The following is a 10,838-nucleotide window of genomic DNA, read 5'->3' as shown; positions in this document are numbered from 1 at the left end:
GGTTCCACAGCCCCTCTGCTGATCTGGAAGGGAGGTGAACATAGTGGGGTGGAGAGGGCGGCTCCCAAAGTCCTCAAGATCCACGTGCTCAGAGCCCGGCCCCGCCCAGGCAGCTGAAGCGGAAGCCCCTCGTTGCACAGAAGTGGAGACTGAGGCCCGGGTCTTCGGAGACGGCCAGCGATCTGTCCCAGAGCGCTTTTGAGCCAGGGATCTTGGGGGTGCGGGGTATGGCCACCCATGACCCAAGACAACAGCCGCGTGCCCTCCTCCATCAGCAGGAGGCCACTGCCCTTTGGGGTCCAGCCTCTCTGGGTGGGGAGGATGGAGGCCCCTTCTCGGGAGCCCGGAGGCTGTGCTGCTCCTTTCCCCAGAGCTGGCAGCCTCCCACCCCCATCCGGGCTCCTCCTGCAGAGCCCGGGACTGGCTGGCTCCTGCCAAGAACGCCCACAGCCTGCCAGGCCGGGTGGGGAGCACACGCATGCCTGACACCACCCCGTCCTCAGGGTTCCTCTAGGCTCCTCTAGGTTCTAGGCTCTAGGTGGGTCTTCCTGGGAGAAACAGAGGCCCATGGGGAGTCAGGGCCCCCCGACCCGCACCCAGGCTCCACAGGAGTTTCCAGACACACTTCGGAGGCTGTGCTTCAGTGGGGTCTCCCCACCCCCTCTTTTGAACCGTGAGAGTGGTAAAGGGCAGGCTGCCAGGCCTGGAGCCAGGGCGGGGGGTGGGGGGGAGTGGAATGGGAGTTGGCAGGGGTCCTGGCAGGAGGCCGGCGGGGAGAGGGACCAGGGCCCCCATTGGTGCTCCCTCCTGATGCCTGCCCCACCCCCTCCTCAGCCCCCCTTCCGTAGCCCTCATCCTCCCAGCAGGCTGCCCAGCAGGCTAGGAGGGGCCCCGGGGCCCAGAGGGGCTACAGGGCTGCGCTGGTAGGCCCTCTCCGCCACACACACTCCCAGGCGGCACAGAGGAGGGTCCTGATGGGACCCAGGGCTGGGGAAGCTGGCCATGCACGGCCTCCTAGGAAGGGTACACGTCGCCCCTGCAGTTTGTCCTGGGGTGCTTGGCAGGGTGGTGTCTGAATTCAGAATGAAGGAGGCCAAACATTTTCTTCCGCCTGCTGTGTCACCTCCCAGGATGGAAGTTACGCCTGCACACGGGTTGAGCATGTTGGCTGACAACTGCATAGGGGCGTTTTTGTGTGTATGTGGTGGGGCTGTGGGCTGGGATGTGCCCGTAGGTGATAAATCTCTGTCACACACACACACACACACACACACACACACACACACACACACACACACACACACACACACGGGTATCGGGATATCCAGGGCAGACTTCCTGTTCCAAACACACCTCTCTCCCTCCATCAGCTTGTCTGCAGTTCCTCCTGAGCATCTTCTAAATAGAGCACACGTTCCCTAAGATGGAGGGGCCACGCCCAAGCCTGGAAAACAGACAAGGCTTAACCTGCCTGAGTGGCAGCTTCCTCATCCGTAAGGCAGGTGAGTTACCTGCTCCCGCCTCACAGGGGTTCAGTGCACGCATGGGACATGCTGACGCAGGACAAGCGCTCAGACGACACGCCCAGGACGCTGGGAATGTGGATGGGATGTGGAGGGCCCCTGTCCTCAGGCTGCTCTGCTCCTTCCTCCGGAGGGGACCCAGCAAGGCCGGTGGAGCTCTGTCCACCCGCTCTAGTTCCCCCGCCTCTGTGCCACTGGCAGGAGAAGGTGGAAAGGGTCTGTCCTCTCCAAAGGTTTCCTTGTATCTGGTTCACTCTACTCCCTCTTCCTTTCTTTCCTTTCGCACTTTCTTCATCGTAATCCCTTTAAGCCCCATGAGGCCTGGACCTTGTCGGCCTCTCTTAAACTGCGTTCCAAGTGCCAGAGCAGTGATCAGAGACCCCGCTGGATGGGTGGCTGGAGGAGCCCCCAGCCTAGCACCCAGGCTGCATGGCTCACTCACCCCCACGCGGCTCATACAACCACACCCATGCTAGAGGCCAGGAGACTGAGGCTCACGATGTGAAAACCTTGCCCAGGGCCCAGGGCCACGCCTGACTCTCAGACACCCGAGAGACTTGGCCTTCCTGGACTCCTTCCTCCACACAAAACAAATAACAAAAAACAAAAGTTCTATTTTATGACTGCATTCGTATAAAGAATATATTAATAATATATATTAGAACATTTTCTTCGCCCTAAAAGTTCCTTTTTTTCCTCCTTTCTGATTTTAAACAGAATTGAAACAATTCATGGTCCCCTAAAGGACTGTGGCCTCAGGCACTGTGTCGCTGTCTCTGAGGAAGGGGAGCCGTCCTGGCAGCCTCCTCCCATTGGAAGCTGACTTGAACCCAGGTCTTGAATCCAGGTCTTCTGCACCCCCAACCTCTTCTGCCCACTGCCTGCCACTTGGGGAAGGACCTGGTGGATTTTTGCTGCCTTTTGGCATTTCTTACTAGCCATCCGATGGCTTTGAATGTCTTGTTTCTGAGTGCTTATAACAACAATGATAATTAATAATAATAATAGGGTGGGATGAATTGGGAGATGGGGATTGACATATATACACTACTATATATAACATAGATAACTAATGAGAACCTACTGTATAGCGCACAGAACTCTACTCAATGCTCCCTGGTGACCTAAATGGCAAGGAAATCCAAAAACGAGTGGATATATGTGTATGTATAACTGATTCACTTTGCTGTACAGCAGAAACTAACACAACATCGTAAAGCAACTCTACTCCAATAAAAAAATAAAATAAACTGTTAGCTGTAATCTAAAACAGAATAAAAAATAAAATAACAACAGCAATAATAATAATGCTAGCCCTTCACAAAGCCCTTGACGCTTTTCAAGCCCTTTCATCTCTGTTATCTGATTCTCCCAACAATCTAGGGAAGAGCTAGGATGGCCACCGTTACTTCTGTTTTATAGCTGGGACAACTAAGACACCTAGGACAGATAAGTGGTCCCAGCTGGTAGGACCAGAGCCCCAGGCTCTTTGCACACCCTCTATCTGCAGTTTGGTGAGCAGGTGGCAAGGAGGGGCCTCGGAAACATACCTGGTCAAGGTGGGAAGGTTGGACTTCAAAGGGCAGGAGGGGGAGCAGTGAAAGGACTGGGTGGGCAGGTGGGGCAGAGTGATGGCTGAATGGCTGAAGGGGAGGAAGCAGGAAGGTGTAAGCAGGGGAGTGAGAGATGGCTTCTGGCTGCCCATGGGAGCAGGAAGTGCCCAGTGCAGCTTTCTGGAAGGAGCTGAACTGAAGGGGGCGGTGTCATTACCGGGAGGAAGCCAAGGGGACCACGGGGATATCTGGGAGGCACAACCACTGAGCCTTGGTGACTGATGGGGTACAGAGGTAAATGTGGGGGTCGACAGAGATGTTCCCCAGATTTAAGCACTTAGAAGCCCCAGAAGCTGAAAAGGCCATAGCACGGTAGGTAATTAAACCATAACAACGCAGCAGAAGCTTTCTTATCCCAGCTGCACTTAACCAGCTCACTTCATGGAGCCACTCCACACCCTCTGTAAAGCACATGGGCAAAAACTGACGTTTGCTACTGACCCTTTCCAAAACCCACACACACCCATCCATGACAATAAAGTGGGTACACTTCCTAGGAGCTCCTGGAACATTTAAGCCATCCTCCCACCCCAGCTGGGGTAGAAACCCCTGAGAGAGGCTGCTCCATGCGTACCCTAAGCTTCTGCCCTACTCGTTGAGATCACTGCCTTGTTCTCCAACCTCTTTATACCCTGAAACACGTTAGTGTGAGTCCTTTAATTGAGTAATACACAAACTGCTGAAATATAAGTGTGAAAAGAGAGTCACTGTGCCTATGAAAACTAAGTTGGCAAGTTGGAAAGACCTGTTCATAGCAATTTAATTTTTAAAATTGCTATTGAATTAGGTATAGATGAGACAGTTGTAAAGACCAGGGGAAAATGTAAACTCTTAGAAGGACCCTGAGCATAGATCTGCTCCCAAGATCCCCTACGGGAGGCTGGCGGCTTCAGGTCCTGGCGAAGGGGGCCTGGCCACAGGGCTGCTCAGGACGTGGCACCCCACGCCCCCAGCAAGAGGGGGAGGCTGAGCACCCAAAACAGAAGTTAGGCTTTTTATAAACTAGTCTCAGAAGTGACGATGCCATCAAGTCTGCTCTCTTCTATTGCCTGGAATAGGTCATTACTTTCCGCCCACACTGAAAGGGGCAGAGATTATGCCCAGCTGCAAATGCCTGATGCGGGATCATTTGGGGTCTTCTTGAAGGCTGCCCACCACAATCTCCCGGAGAAGATGTCCCTTTTGAGTGGGATGAGGGGTCTTCTTAGACTCTAACACCCTCGGAACGGAGCCCTTACTGTGCCGGGAACTTTACGCGGACCCCTCTCTACCACCCTATGAGGTCAGCACTAAAGTTACCCCCACTTGGGGGGGCCCAGGGAGGGCAGTAGCTTGTTCTCAAATCCCACAGCCTGTAAGAGCTGGAGCAGACTGGAATTCAAGTCCACACGGCCTTCAGCCCGAGGAGGAAGCTGGGCCGGGCACGGTGTGTCTGTGGAGCCCGCGGAACGTGGGCGCTGAGTTCCCCCAGGGCAGCCAGTATTTGGGTCTGAAGTTCAGGAAGAGGCAGGTTGGAACTGGCACGGGGTGGGCGCCCTTAGCTTGGGGGTGGAGGTCGATGAATCCCGGGGAGGGGAGCTCCCCCCAGGGAGAGTGGGTACAGACCTGACAGAAGAGGGCTCTGTGTCCCAGGGCGGCCCGCGAGGTGGACGCCTTAGGGCAGCAGAAGGCAGAGCGAGGGTGAGGGAGGCCACAAGGGAGGTGGCGGCAGGAGGGCTGGCTGCCTCTAGGGAGCAGCCTGGCTGTGGAAGGGCACAGAGGGCTGACCAGCTGTTGAGGAGGTGTAGGGTCAAGGGCTGAGGGGTTAAGGCTTCTGCTCGGGGTGGCCAGGTGTGGGGCTGGGGCCACGCCCTCTGCGCTCTCTACAGCGCGGTGCTGCCCCAGACCCCAACCAGGGTGACATCCCCGGATGCGGCCTCTGAGGTCACCGGCCTCCAGGCAGGAGTGTGTCACGGGCGCCCCACCCAGAGGCTGTGCCCCGTCCCCAGCCGGTCCAACCAGCTTGCTGGGCACCCTGTTGGCTGTCCTCTGCCCTCAGCCCCTGCTGCCCCTACCACCTTTCATGGAGGAACCCACCCCCTCAGACCAGGCTGTCACATTGCCAAGTGCCTCCTCCTCCAGGGAGCCCTCCTCCTCCTAACCATTCCCAGACCTTTGGAGGGGGCAGAGGAGGGATTTGCGCAGAGAGGGCTGCAAGAATCACCCCCCTCCCCCGGCAACAAACGCAGCTATTTGGTGGTTTCTCCCCAGAACCAGCTTCCCAGCACTCACCAGGTGCGACAGGCCCCACAAGCCCTGTCCTCCTTCCCAGTGGCCCTCCCTGCCCCACTCCTGATCAGAGGCAAAATCTCTCCAGCAAACACTGGACAACCTCCTGGCTGCTCCCCTGATTCCATCTGACTGCCCGGCTCCTCAGATGCCCAGCTAAGCCTCAGTGCACTGGGGGCGGATGCCATCCAGCGTGCTGGGCCCTCGCCATCTGGCCCGACCTCGCTCATGGCTGGCTTCCACCTCTCTTTGTAGCCCCCTGCATCCTGGCCCACCTCCATGCCTTTGCCCAAGCTGTTCCCCTGCCTAACACCAACCCTCCCTTCTCCATATGAACAGATCTCTCCCATCCTTCAAGGCTCAGAGCTTGCCTGCTGAGCTTGAAAAAGCTACCTAACTTCTCTGGGCCTCAGTTTCCCCGGCCGTAACAGGAAGCAAAGCGGTCCCTCCCTTGGGGAGCTGGGAGGAGGGAAGAAAGCTCTGCTTGCACGGGGCCTGGTGTACAGGAGGGGCCCCCCGAGCCTCGCAGCCTTCTGGGCACATCCGCCCAGCCCGCTGTTCTCCTCATCCCGGCCAGGTGCTCGCTAAGCCTTGCCAGCCGGTGACGAAAGCACGGGCGGCCCATTCCCATCCCCCAAGAACCAGCGAAGGGCCCCTAAAACGCGGCCCAGGAGGCCCAACGGGAGAACATCTGGAAGGAGCTGCTGGGAACGGGCGGTGGGATGAAATCCGAGAGCCCAGGGCTCCCCTCCCGGCCGCGCCACAACCGCTGGTGCACAGCATGACCCGGGGCTGGATTGTGTGTGTGTGTGTGTCTGTGTGTGCGTGTGCGTGCGACTGTTTCTGACCGCTCAGCCCCGGCTGAGCTCAGGGAGGACCCGGCCCCGCCCCCAGCCGTGCGCCTCGGCTTCCGCGACTGTAAAATGGGGCGATGGCGCCGCCTCCAAGCCGTGCCCCTAACTGCGGGCCTCTTGGAGGACAGTTCATTGTCCAAGACCAACAGTAAGGAACAGTCACTGGAAAAAAAACTCAGAAAATAACTCCCCCTCCCCCCCCAAAAAACCCCAAAATATTTGTGAGCGGGGCTCCACCCCCAGAAATACCCTCGCAGCTGCCGGGAGCCACTAGAGGAGCGCTCGACGTCACGAGGCAGCTTTTATTATTATCCCACGTTTCGGGTGAGAGGGAGGCACAAAAGGGGCTAGGTGGCCTCCAAGGTCTCAGGAGGGTGGGGTGTCGTCGAGATTTGAACTCCTGCCCCCACCCCATCAAGGACTGCACGGTTTTCCTTGGTGAGGACGCGCCCCTGCCGCGTCACCTCCCCCAGCTCAGCCTGGGGGACAGCACCCCGCGCCACCACACGGCCCGGGGACCGAGCAGCCCGCTTCGACACCCGCAGGGATTGCGGACGGGGGTGTAGTGTGCGGACGCGCAGTCGGTGGACTTGGGGCTCCGCGCCTCCGGGGACCCGCGGGTGGGCGGCTCCCCCAGCCCAGTGCGCATGCACCCCTCCGCGTCACACCCGAGGAGATTAAGTTGGAACTTTAAACCCTGTCCCCAAGACCTGATGGGGAGAATTAATCCGATTGTTTTCAAACCCTGGCCTTGCAAACTCCCCCGCAGCCAGGCTGCCCGTCCCCTCTCTCGGGCAGGTCTGCAATGCTCCCTGGCTTTGCAAACTCCCCCGCAGCCAGGCTGCCCGTCCCCTCTCTCGGCCTGGTCTGCAATGCTCCCTGGCCTTGTACGGAGGGGATCGTTGACCCATTTTACAGGCGGCAAATGGGCAGGGCAGTGACTTGACCAGGCATTTGAGTCTTCCAGGGCTCTTTCCTGTGCGTGTGGACGCCTCCCTTCCCCCGCTGGAGGCCCACCTTATCCCGGAAGCCTTCTCTCCACTTAGTGACTCACCCCGCCCTCCCGCCCGGGATGGGTCCTTTGTTCAGTGCCCTGGGTGCCTGCTGGGGAGGGCACACATGTGACTGCTTCTTCCTCCAACTCGCCAGCCCTGCTATCTGGGCTGGGCCACTATGGGGTCTGGAGCAAAGGCATCCTGCAGCCTTGCAGTCCGGGCGCTGGGCTCCGAGACCGGTGACAGCTCTCCAGGGCTGAGTCTCCTGGGGCCGGAGGGCTGCTCCCACTCCTCTGGGCTCACCCTGAGGGGTACTCTGGCCAGCTTCCAATGCCTCCTTCTTCAGATAAGAGAACTCCGGGTTTCCAGGGGGAACCCTACCCAGCCAACCTGCAGGCATACGGTATGGTGGGTGGCACCCCACCATCCTAATTATGGGCCTGGCAACCAGCATTCTGACCCACTGGTTTGGAGAAGGGCACCCAGCCCTGCAGGTGGGGAGGGGGCTGGTGACCTGATGCTGCCAGGGCTACCTCAGGCAGGGGCCCCATCTGAGGGAGGGTGAGGGGCAGAGAGCATAGTTCCGGTGTCACAGAGCCCTGCGCTCAGCTGAGGCCGAGGCTGGGTCCACACTGCACTCGTCGCTTGGCTTTCTGGCTTCAAGCTGCTTACAGCACGTCCCCCTGACCCTGAGCACCCTCTGGACTTGGTTATCTGTGCACTCTAAGCTGCAAAGTGGGTTTTGCTGTCCCGAGTTCCACATTCCTGCATGCAACACCTACTCTCTGAGGTAGGGACATATCCTGAGTGACACAGACACAGCCATGCCCCCCACGGCTCTTACAGCCTGGGGATGGTACAAGGTGGTTTGTGCCCCAGAACTACAGGGAGGGGGATGTCAGAGGGGCAGGGGCCCAGAGAGTCCCTGAGGAAGAGGCGCTGAGAGACCTGCAGCGTGAGCTTGGAAATGACTGGGGGAAGGTCCGGAATTGGAGAGATAGAAAGGGCTCTGAGCAGCTGGCCCTGAGACTGGAGAGGACTCCTGGTCTCCCTCGGAAGAACAACGAGCTGGGGGCAGGGATCAGAGGCGGCCCCGCAGAGCACTGTGGGCCACTCACAGGCCTTTGGATTTTGGCCTAACGGCACAGAAGGGCCACAGATGTGTTGTAAGCTGGGGCGTAGTGCAGCCAGTTAGGGTTTTCATAGATCCCTCTGGCCTTGGTGTCTTCTCAGGGCTCTGACAGCTTGGGAAGAAAAGAATTTCCTGCTCCATCAGGTAACCCTGCAACCTCCTGGCCCTGGTCGGCTTTGTGGGAGGATGAGGGAAATGGATGGGATGCCCATTTTGCAGATGTTTGTCGATGCAAGATCCTGGACCACTTAGAGAAGGCTTCCCAGGAGAGGGGCCCTAGCCTGCAGATGAGTAGGAATCACAGGAAGATATGCCGAGAGGCAGGGTGGGGGTGGAGGAGCACCAGAGGGGGAACAGCATGTGCAAAGGCACAGTGGCAGGAAAGAGCACAGTGCGCCCAGAAAACCCCCGAATTAGAACTTGAGTGCGAAGAATCTGGAGTGTGTCTGCGCAGGTGTCAGCGTCTCTCTCGGAGGCTGCGAAGGTGCAGGCAGGAGCAGCAACAGGCCTCTGAACTGGGTGGGCTGGTGGTTGCAGGAGGTGGGTGGTGGAGGATGGGCAGAGGGGGCAGGGAAGACCACATCAAAGCCAAGGCTGTCAGGTGGGGGAGGGTTAGCTGGTGGATAGAGGGGGGAGGTTAAACCTGGAGAATAAATCTCATGCTTCTCTCCGCTTCCTCTGGAAACTATAAAAACGATGGCAAAAACGTTTAAAAAGGTATAAACACGAGAGAGGAGAGGACTGCAGATGAGAGGTCCAGCACATTTTAGGAAGATAGAAACTGACAGGGCTCAGCAGAGAAGGGGGACAGCTACCTATGTGCCTCCCTGAGGTGGTATATACCTTAGGCCAGCAGAGACTGGGGGGACTAGGCTGGGCACTGTGGAAGGTGGGGGCGGGTCTGATGACAGCCCTCATGGTGGACAGACCCTAACGTGACCCCAATGATTTCCTGCCCCCTGATGTTCACACCCCTGTGTAAATCCCTTCCCCAGAGTGCAGGCAGGACCTATGACTTGCTTCTAACCAATAGAACATGGCACAGGTGATGGGACATACCGCCTCTGTCTGAGCAGATGAGGGAGAGACTCTCCTGGCGGGCTGGATGAGGTAAGCAGCCATGTAGAGGAAGCCCGAGAGGCAAGGGACCGTGTGTGGCTTCCAGCCACCAGCCCGCAAGAAGCCAGGGCCCTCAGTCCCACAGCCACAGGACAGAAATCCTGCCAGCAACCGACAGAATGAGCTTGGAAGCAGATTTTTTTTCCCCCAGCCGACCCTCCAGATGAACACACAGTGAGTGGCACCTTGATTGCCGCCAAGCGAGACCCTGAGCAGGGGACCAGGTCACCCAGACCTCCAACCCCCGGGAAATGAGAAAGAATAAATGTGTGTTGTTTTCAGTTGTTCAGTCTGTGGTCATTTGTTACACAGCATAGAAAATGTGTACACTCCCAAGTCCTCCCACAGCTGCTCACCATCTACTTCCCTGTTTCTACCCACCCCACCCTACCCCCCTGCAGAAGGCAAGATGCATCATCTCTGGAGAGAGATTCCAAAATCGGGGCGTCAGGCATGGCAGAGGCAGGAATGAGTGTGGAGGTGAAAAAGACGCCTGAGTGACCACAGCTTCCCAATCCTTCCCTGCCCTGCTTCTGGAATGCCAGGAACCAAGCATGTGTCCCCAGGTGGGAGATTGGAGGGGTCTTCTGTGGAAACCCAAAAGCACCATCACGGGGAGATTCCTGATCACTCGCTGCCCCTTGCTGTAAAGGCCGTGTGACCTGCTTTGGTGAATGAAGAGAGAGTGGACATGTCATGTTGCATTTGCTGAAAAGAGCATGGTCCTGCCATTGCTCTTTTCCCTCTGCCATAGAAGAGCGTGTCCTAGAAGGGGGCAGCTCCTTCAGCCCAGGTCTCAGGATGAAAAGGACACATGGAGCAGAGCTGCAGCAGCCTGCAGACACCGTATAACATGAAGGAGAAAGAAACCTTTGCTGTTGTGTGTCCCTGAGATTTGGGGGGTTGTTTGTTACTGTAGCATCACTTAGCAAAGCTGACTGATGCACCCAAGGAAGCTGTCTGGACGCTTGAAAATCCAACAGGGAGTCCTTCAACGCACAGAGATTCCAGCTGGCCCGTCCGTGCTCTACGGTAGTGTGAGCGGCAGCTGAGGATCACCAGGCATTAGAGGAGACCCTCGAATGGAAGAACAGAGACCAAAGCGAAGAGAGAAAAGGAAGTAGGATGAAAAGAGAGGATTCAGGGGGCAGAAGAAAATGTCAAAATACGTCGTACTTCCTTAGAGAGGACATTAAACCAGAACGATGTTATTTGTTTTAATGGAGCAAAGAGCTTGTAGACGTTTAAAAGACAAGAGTCAAAATAAAGGGTGGAAGTAAAAGTTAGGGAACTCCGCTGAAGAGTAGACCTAAATGACAAAGAAATAGAAAATA

The 10,838-nt window shown here is 57.2% G+C and overlaps 1 long non-coding RNA gene across 1 annotated transcript; it reads left to right on the top strand.

The window, feature by feature from the left end:
- Positions 1 to 500: 500 nt before the first annotated feature.
- Positions 501 to 3,130, top strand: LOC117311005 (uncharacterized). The gene is made up of 3 exons (XR_004524990.2): positions 501 to 673; positions 1,371 to 1,502; positions 2,241 to 3,130. It is a non-coding gene; the product is annotated as an uncharacterized lncRNA (long non-coding RNA).
- Positions 3,131 to 10,838: the final 7,708 nt, after the last annotated feature.

Source organism: Tursiops truncatus, chromosome 2, assembly GCF_011762595.2.
Source record: "Tursiops truncatus isolate mTurTru1 chromosome 2, mTurTru1.mat.Y, whole genome shotgun sequence".
In the NCBI taxonomy this organism is placed as follows: Eukaryota; Metazoa; Chordata; class Mammalia; order Artiodactyla; family Delphinidae; genus Tursiops; species Tursiops truncatus.
Note: the sequence above shows the minus strand (reverse complement) of the source record. Positions and strands in the feature narration are given on the sequence as shown.